This window comes from Xenopus tropicalis, chromosome 6, assembly GCF_000004195.4.
Source record: "Xenopus tropicalis strain Nigerian chromosome 6, UCB_Xtro_10.0, whole genome shotgun sequence".
Taxonomy (NCBI): domain Eukaryota; kingdom Metazoa; phylum Chordata; class Amphibia; order Anura; family Pipidae; genus Xenopus; species Xenopus tropicalis.
The window spans coordinates 63609897-63619018 of NC_030682.2; the positions used below are offsets into that span (position 1 = coordinate 63609897).

Here is a 9122-nt window from a genome sequence, read left to right on the forward strand (position 1 = left end):
ACCCCAAGGAAAAGTCAGCCCAGTGCTCTAGGAACCCAAACCCTTCCTTCCTACACCAAGACTTTAGCCACGCATTTAGCTCCCTAAGCTCCCGCTGTCTTGCACGTGGCACCGGCAAAATTTCCGGAAAAAATGACATTGGAGGACCTTTGCCTAATCTTAGAGCCTAGATCCCTGAACTCACTCTTTAAGGTCCCCCACCTACTGTTCATTTTGTCGTTAGTACCGATATGTACCAAGACAGCCGGGTCATGCCCAGCCCCTCCCAATAATGTGTCAACCCGATCAACCACATGCCGAACCCTGGCACCAGGAAGACAGCAAACTGTCCGGTTGAAGCGATCCGCTTGAACGGATTACCCTGTCCACTTTCCTAATGATCGAATCCCCTATAACCACCATCTGTTTAGGCCTAGCTCTGCTCTCCTCCCCACCACTACTAGTGAAACTGGTCTCCTGGCTGTTAGAGAGATCAGCCTCAACTAGAACTGCCAATCCAGAGTTCACACTCCCATCTTCTTCACACAATCTGGCAAATCTGTTGGGATGCGCAAACCCTGGAGCAGCCTCCCTTTTCCTTTTCCCCACACTAGATTTTCTAACTGTCACCCAGCTTACTGCCCTATCATCCTAATGATGTTGTAATGGCAGATTATGTTAATGCCTTTAAGAGGGGCCTGGATGAGTTCTTGAACAAGCAGAATATCCAAGGCTATTGTGATACTAATATCTACAGTTAGCATTAGTTGTTGTATATATAGTTTATGTATGTGATAGTATAGATTGGAAAGTATAGTTTGTGCGTGCTGGCTTTACTTGGAAGGGTTGAACTTGACTCTGGTCTTTTTCCAACCCTATGTTACTATGGTATCAGTACTGAGATTAACTGGCCTCCTGCATTGTTCACACCTCAGATTCAGGCTGTAAACCCCTGTATTGTTTATATCTGTAATCCCTTGTACTTTTCACTCCTTTCATACCCTGTGTTGTTCACACCTTTTAGTGCCTAAATTGTTCAACCCCTGCATTGTTCAGACCTCAGGCTCAGACTGTGAACACCCACAGCCCTTCCTATGACACACAAAGGCAACTTTGGGGCAGCAGAGAATGGCACACACAGGCAGCGTAGGGCAGGCACAGTATGGCATACACAGGCAGCGTAGGGCAGGCATAGTATAGCACACACAGGCAGGGTAGGGCAGGCTGACTATGGCTATAGTACTGACAGTGTGTGCCATACTCTGCCTGCCCAATGCTGCCTGTGTGTGCCATACTCTGCCTACCCTACACTGCCCGTGTGTCATACTCTGCCTAGCGTATGCTGCCTGTGTGTGCCATACTCTGCCTGCCTTATGCTGCCTGTGTGTGTCGTACTCTGCCTGCCCTATGCTGCATGTGTGTGCCATACTCTGCCTGCCCTATGCAGCCTGTGGGAGGTAAACCTGGCAGGGGTTTGTTCTGGGAGTTTGTGAGCAATTGGAAATAGCCATTATATTGTCCCTAAGGTGTGTAATTATATGCTGGGGTTTGCTCTCTATCCACAGGGGAGGAGGCGTATGGATTTAAAGGTGCAACTTAATATGACATGATATGATGTTGGTGCTTCAAATGTACCCAAAGTTGGCAGCTGGAGTACAGGTGCCCGCTAAAGGTAAGGGAGGGTGAAAGGAGTAATCAGCCTGAACAGGTAAATTACATTGAATCACTGATACTGATGTATGCTCAACTGTCTGAGTGCTGCTGACAAACAACTGTGTGATTGCAAAGCCCAGAAAGAGGATCTGGAGCAGTTGCTACAGCTACAGGAAAAGTTGGAAGATGAAGTAGGAGTGAGAACAAAACAGATCTGTGACAAAACTGTTGCTGAAAGTATTAAGAAAGTGCCTCAAGCAAATGAACAGTTTAAAAGTGATGTTTTGTGCAATATAGATAAATTGTGGACGGAGCACAGGAACATCCTTCCATAAAATATCACTTTTATTCAAACAATTAAAACCATCACGGAGTTAGGCACCCACAGCTTTACGCGTTTCATGGCTTCTCGCCACTTCATCAGAAGCTTCTGATGAAGTGGCGAGAAGCCATGAAATGCGTAAAGTTGTGAGTGCCTAACTCCGTGATGGAGTTATGGACAGCAAAGCTAAACCTATACAGCAGACCCTTGCGACCGTCCAGTGATTCCAGGGTTAGTACACCATATATAAAATTGGATTAACAGTTACTGAAATATTCTCAAAAGTCATCATCAGTGAATAATAATTGAAAATGAATGATTATAAATATATTTATACACAGTAAGTAAGAGGATAAATAATGAATCTGTAGCTGATTATTAAAAATAAAGGTAACTGAAGGGAGAGCTGGGATCAAGGGGATCAAGTGATTAGTGCTTGTTTGTATGCAGTGTCGGACTGGTCCACCAGGATACTAGGAAAACTCCCGGTGGGTCCAGGTGTCAGTGGTATGGAAAAAGAAGTAATTAAGAGATTAAAGAAAGTGAGCGAACAGAGAAGGGGAGAGTGGGCCTAAGGTCTAAGGTTTTCTGGTGGGCCCTTGGCACCCCAGTCCAACACTGTTTGTATGAAGATAGAAAGAACCAACAGAAAGTTAAAGGTTAAATAGGTGGGTAAGTGCAGAGCTGAGTGTATCAGAAATTGGGTGAATGAAGTGAGAAATTATAATGTCAAGGTAGCAGGTGGTGGGGTTGGAGCAGACCAGAAGTGTGCTAACTTTCTCTATTATTGCAGCGGTGGTAGAGTGTAAAGTAGATGTAACTGTGCTGCAAGTATAAAGAATGGTCTATTATGTCCCTAAAAATTAGCAAGGTCTTGAGCAGTTACAATAATGGGTGGAGGATGTGGTAGGGGGCACAGTAGGAAGTTAAATGTGGCAAACAGTCATTGTGGTTTAGATAAAGATGAAATTAAAGGAGAAAAGTAGTGTTGCTTAGCTATTGACAGAGCTTGATTGCAGCAGGAAAGCATGAACCTAAAGTGGATGAAGTTTGGATCAGTTTATGACTGGTGTTTAGCTGGTCTACTACATCTTCTGAGGTACTGAGTTGAGCTAGTGTGCCAAGGTGAAGCTATAATTGCACGACTGTGAGGGATGTTGAAAGGAGCAACAATATTAAGAGTTGATGAAAGTGCATCATTGCAGAGAGAAGCTGCCATGTTTGGACAGGAGATGGGTTTGATATGAGTTCAAAAGCAATATATATATTGTGAGAGAAATGCTGGGTTAGAGGTGGAAGGTGTGTATATTTCTCCCAGATTTCTCTCTTATATATATATTAAACTCCAGGGAAAGTATGTCAGCAGTGAAAGAGTGTTCTTTCACTGCATTCGGCTTTTGGAAAAGCCGGTAAAAAAGGGCCCTGGAGTGAATGGATGTGAGCGGGTGGGACTTCCATTCACCAGGCTATCCAGGTTTTGGTGAAGCCTGGCTAATTAGTGGCCTCGTTAGGCTTCAGGGGAAACCCCTTTAAACATGGTGTCTGCAGAGTTACTCACTCTCTCCCTTCCTGGGGAACTGCCTGCATGCAGTAAGGAGAGAGCCGGACACAGTGAGTAACCAAACAAACTACTTTTGTTTTTTGTAGAGTTGGATGCTAGATCCTCTCTATTGCATAGAGAGGGCGCTGGTATGTGTTTGTTAGAGCCGGACAGGCTAGGATTTATTTTTATGATTTGTTTTCTGATATACTCCTGTGTGCCGGTTATCTGTGAATAAAGCAGATTGCGGTCAGCTTAAACCTATATGCTGGGTGTGAACTCTTGTTTCTGAGACCAATCTGATCCCTGCAATCTGCCTAAACCCCAAGAGACTGCACCGTTTGGTCTAGTTGCCTTATAGTGTGTGTGTGTGTGTGTGTGTGTATATATATATATATATAATATCTGGATTGAAAACATTCCAGATTCCATAAATACACGAGTGGATTTTTGCTGCCCCCGATAATTTGTGGGGCAGTGCTGCCTGAAGCAAGTTTCTCTTATTAGCATGAACAATCCTATGTAATGTGTGTAAATGAGTATTAACTTAAGGATGATGGCACACTGTAAGATTTGTCGTGGTTAAATCTCTGCACTACTGCAGGCAACAAATCTTCAGAAAATTGCTTGGCGTGGAATACCATTAAAGGAGAACTAAATTTTAAATCACTGGGGGATGCCAAAATATTAGACACTGCCCAGCGATTAGAATCAATTACTGGGCCAGTGCTTCTGTTGGCTAAAATCTGAGTATTTCTGCAGAAGAATCTTTGTGTCATCTTCTTCTGATTATTCTTCTCCATGATTTACCCATCAAAGTTTAGAGTACAAACCACAGCAGGCACTAAATTCTTCGAATCCCTGACTGATGCTTGCAACTGGCTGGACTCACTGGGATGGTAAAGTATAATCCTCTCCCATGCCACAATCACTGCAAGGGTCTGACCCACTCAACTGAAAATAGTGACACCTATTTCATCTTTCCTCACCTAACTGTAACAGATACTAAATGCATAGACACATTTACAGCCTAAACAAGACACAACTCATCTCTCAGCCAGCAGCTATCTTGAGCGGACTGTGAGACACCTCCTACAGCACTAAATTGGAAGGGTACCATGGCCCAGGAGATAATACTCACTACTCCCAACTATCTTGGGTGGACTCTCTGGTTACGGGTTAGTCTACCCTGATATAAGTTATTGTTTTAGGAAAAGTAGCCTCCAAAGTTTGGGAATGGGGCCACGGGGTGAGAAGGGAAGTTTGGGTTACTGTATGTTTTGACAAGTTTAATCTCCTATCTATCTATATTATACTGTGATAATGTACATAAGAGTGCAATAAATGAAACAGACAATCTATACCCAGTGGGTAAAATGGAAGATACCTAATGAAATATGCTCTTTTACTTTTACACCTTAAACAATGGCCAGTAATGTAAAACTTGGATCATGGAACACTAGTGGGCTTAACAACCCTATTAAGAGACACACAGCCCTAAACTATGCCAAAAGGCAAAACCCTGATGTTCTGTTTATCTAGAAAACACACCTCTTCAAATCTACCCTATTCCTGGTTGATAAACAAAAAGGCAACCCAGACCTCAACCAGCACACACTGGTGGTAGCCTCAGAATTCAAATATCTAGGCATTAAGGTATCCTTACTCATTTTCACCTATTGGGCAATGAATATCCTACCACTGCTTGGACTGGTGGAAACTAATTTCAAACAGTGGGCAGGTTTACATCTTAGCCCACAAGGACGCATTCGCTAAATTAAAATGACGATACTCCCCAAAGTATTATACATGCTTATTCATGCTCCCATATGGGGAACAGGGAGGAAAAGACTAAAACTAGATACCCTTAAAAAAGTCAGTGATAGTGGGGGGACAGCCCTGTCAGACTTTGAACTATACTACCTGCCAGCCCAACTAGCGCACGCCAGCCCTGGTTCACCCTCAAGCCACATTGCCCCTCCTCTGAGATATTAATGGCACTGAACAACTCAGAGAGCCCACTACTGCAAGGGGTACTAAAATCCCCAATTGGTAAGGTATGGAGAACAACCCACCCCCTATTACACTTAGCCCATACAAATTGGTTGCGTGCAGAAACAGTATGAGCACACCAAGCCAAGTATCCAGACACACCCATATGAGATAACATAATACTTAATGAATTTGCCCATATAGAAGCAGGGCGGGCATGTAATAATAGAGGGGTAAAACTAATAAAACACTTGATACAAGACAACTCCCTCAAATCCTTTGGCAGGCTTCAAAGAGAGTTTGAAATCCCTGCCACTCAATGGCTGATATACAAACAAATACAACATACCTAACTACTGTATCTGATCCCTTTAAGGTGGGAAAACCACCCTTCTGTAGAATACTGGAGGTAGAAGGAAGCCAACATCTTTACGGTACATTGAGATTTTGTAGATATGAAAAGACCAATGCTAGCCTTTTTAAGGTATGGCAATCCGATATCCCCACACTCCTTGTTGATGAATGGTGGGATACCCTAGAGGCACCCAGGTTTGTCTCCCCCAATGCCAATCATAAAATGATCCAGAGGCTTATCCTCCACAGGGCGTATATCACCCCAACAAGGCTGCACGGGATGAACCCCCAGATATCCCCCACTTGTAATAGATGTGGACTAGCCCTAGGCACCTTTATACATTTGGTGTGGGAATGCAGCAGACTGCTTACATACTGGAGAGAAGTGTTCGTTACAATAACAAAAGTAACAGATATACATCTCCAACACTCCCCAGAGTTAGCCATATTGGGCGCATGCAATTATTATTTGGGTAACAAACATCAGTTGACGATTATACGCCAGAGCCTAGATGCATAACTCAACTCTGGAACAATGTAAACCCCTCAACCCACCAACTATGGCTAGACCAAATGCAGAAATACATAGACATAGTTACATAGGGTTGAAAAAAGACCTGAGTCCATCAAGTTCAACCCATCCAAGTAAACCCAGCACACACAACCTATACTTACAAATCTTTACACTCACATACATAAACTATACAGTATATACCACCACTAATACCATTAACAGAATCTTCCATTACCACATCTCTAGGAAGGGCATTCCCCAACCTCACTGCCCTCACCGTGAAAAACCCCCTACGCTGCTTCAAATGGAAGCTCAGTTCTTCTAATCTAAAGGGGTGACCTCTGGTGCGTTGATCGTTTTTATGGGAAAAAAAAGAACATCCCCTATCTGCCTATAATCCCCTCTAATGTACTTGTACAGAGTAATCATGTCCCCTCGCAAGAGCCTCTTTTCCAGAGAAAACAACCCCAACTTCGAGAGTCTAACCTCATAGCTTAAATCTTCCATCCCCTTTACCAGTTTAGTTGCACGTCTCTGCACTCTCTCCAGCTCATTAATATCCTCCTTAAGGACTGGGGCCCATAACTGCACTGCATACTCAAGGTGAGGCCTTACCAGGGACCTATAAAGAGGCAAAATTATGTTTTCATCCCTTGAGTCAATGCCCTTTTTTTATACAAGACAGCACTTTATTTGCTTTAGTAGTCACAGAAATGACACTGCCTGGAATTAGACAACTTGTTATCTACAAAAACCCCTAGATCCTTCTCCATAAAGGATACCCCCAACAAACTACAATTCAGGAGATTTGCGTTTATATTATTTCTACCAAAGTGCATAACTTTGCACTTGTCAACATTGAACCTCGTTTTCCAATTTTGTCAAATCGCTCTGCAAAGCGGCAGCATCCTGCATGGAACTTATAGTTTTGCACAATTTTGTGTCATCGGCAAAAATAGAAACAGTACTCTCTATGCCCACCTCCAGGTCATTAATAAACAAGTTAAAAAGCAAAGGACCAAGGAATAACCCCTGCGGTACTCCACTAACCACACTGGTCCAATTAGAAAATATTCCATTTACCACCACTCATTGTAATCTATCCTTCAGCCAGTTCTCTATCCAATTACAAATATTATGTTCTAGGCCAATATTCCTCAATTTGATCATTAACCTTCTGTGAGGTACTGTATCAAATGCTTTAGCAAAGTCCAAGTAGATGACATAAACTGCCATTCCAGCATCGAGGTTCCTGCTCACCACCTCATAAAAGGCGACTAAATTAGTCTGGCAAGATCTGTTACGCATAAAATCATGCTGGCACAAACTTATAATATTGTGAACTGCAATGTATTCAAGTACCCTATCCCTTATTACCCCTTCCAAAAGCTTTCCTACTACTGATGTCAGACTAACAGGCCTATACAGTAGTTTTCAGGCTGAGAACGGGATCCCTTTTTAAATAACGGCACCACATTAACAATTTGCCAGTCTCTCGGCACCATGCCAGACCTCAACAAATCCTGAAAAATTAAGTGAAGAGGCTTGGCAATCACAGCGCTCAGCTCATTTAATACCCTGGGATGAATCCCATCTGGTCCTGAACCTTTGTTTACCTTTACATGTTCAAGTCTTTTGAATTTCCTCCCGAGTGACCCATGCGTCAGTAGCTAAATTACTAGAACTGGGCATATTAAAAGGGAAGCCTTCATTAGCTGGCTCCTCAGATGTATAGACAGATGAAAAATAAGAGTTCAAAATTTCTGCTTTTTCCCCATTCTCATCAACCAACTTACCCTCCCGTGAGAATAAGGTTCCCACCCCTTCTTGCTTCATTTTTTTACTATTCACATAATTAAAAAATAATTTTGGATTCTTTTTACTCCTAGCTGCAATAACCCTTTCCATCTCTATTTTAGCTTGACTGTATGCAATACTTATACACCAAGAGAACAATTCCTGAGAAGTTTGACAAGGTATGGGCTCTTGTCCAACCCCCTAAACCCAAAAAAAAGCAAGCACTACAACTCACGAATGCTATATCTTTACCACTGAATAAGTGATAACTAAAGCACACTGTACTCCTCTCATGTCCTCTTCTTTATATTTTAAATGTTTCTTTGTCTTTATTTCTGAATCTTGTAAATTGATTTATAACTTGTATTCTACCTCTAACTGACATTTATGATAATGTTTGTCCGGTTACAAAATGATACATACATGTACAATGCTAATATTCCTCACTATGGAAACAACCGCAACAATACCTTAAAGATTTTTATTAAAGAGCAATCATGTCCCCTCACAAGCACCTTTTTTCCAGAGAAAACAACCCCAACCTTGACAGCTCATTAATAACTTTCTTAAGGACTGGAGCCCAAAACTGCACGCATACTCAAGGTGAGGCCTTACCAGAGCCCTTTAAAGAGGCAACATGATGTTTTGATCCCTTGAGTCAATGCCCCTTTTTTATACAAGACGGCACTTTATTTGCTTTAGTAGCCACAGAATGACACTGCCTGGAATTAGACAACTTGTTATCTACAAAAACCACTAGATCCTTCCCCATTAAGGATACCCCCAACACACTAACATTTAGTCTATAATTCCTATTTATATTATTTCTACCAGAGTGCATAATCTTGCACTTTTCAACATTGAAGCTCATTTTCCATTTTGCTGCCCAGTTTTCCTAATTTGTCAAATCTTGTTTCAAATGATAAATGCAGACACCATACTTTTACAATACAATTATATTCATTTTATGC

At 42.2% G+C, this 9122-nt stretch overlaps 1 long non-coding RNA gene across 1 annotated transcript; it reads left to right on the forward strand.

The window, feature by feature from the left end:
* The first annotated feature begins 3525 nt into the window (after nt 1-3525).
* LOC116411492 lies at nt 3526-8360 on the forward strand. The gene is made up of 3 exons (XR_004223135.1): nt 3526-3565; nt 4314-4393; nt 8274-8360. It is a non-coding gene; the product is annotated as an uncharacterized LOC116411492 (long non-coding RNA).
* Nucleotides 8361-9122: the final 762 nt, after the last annotated feature.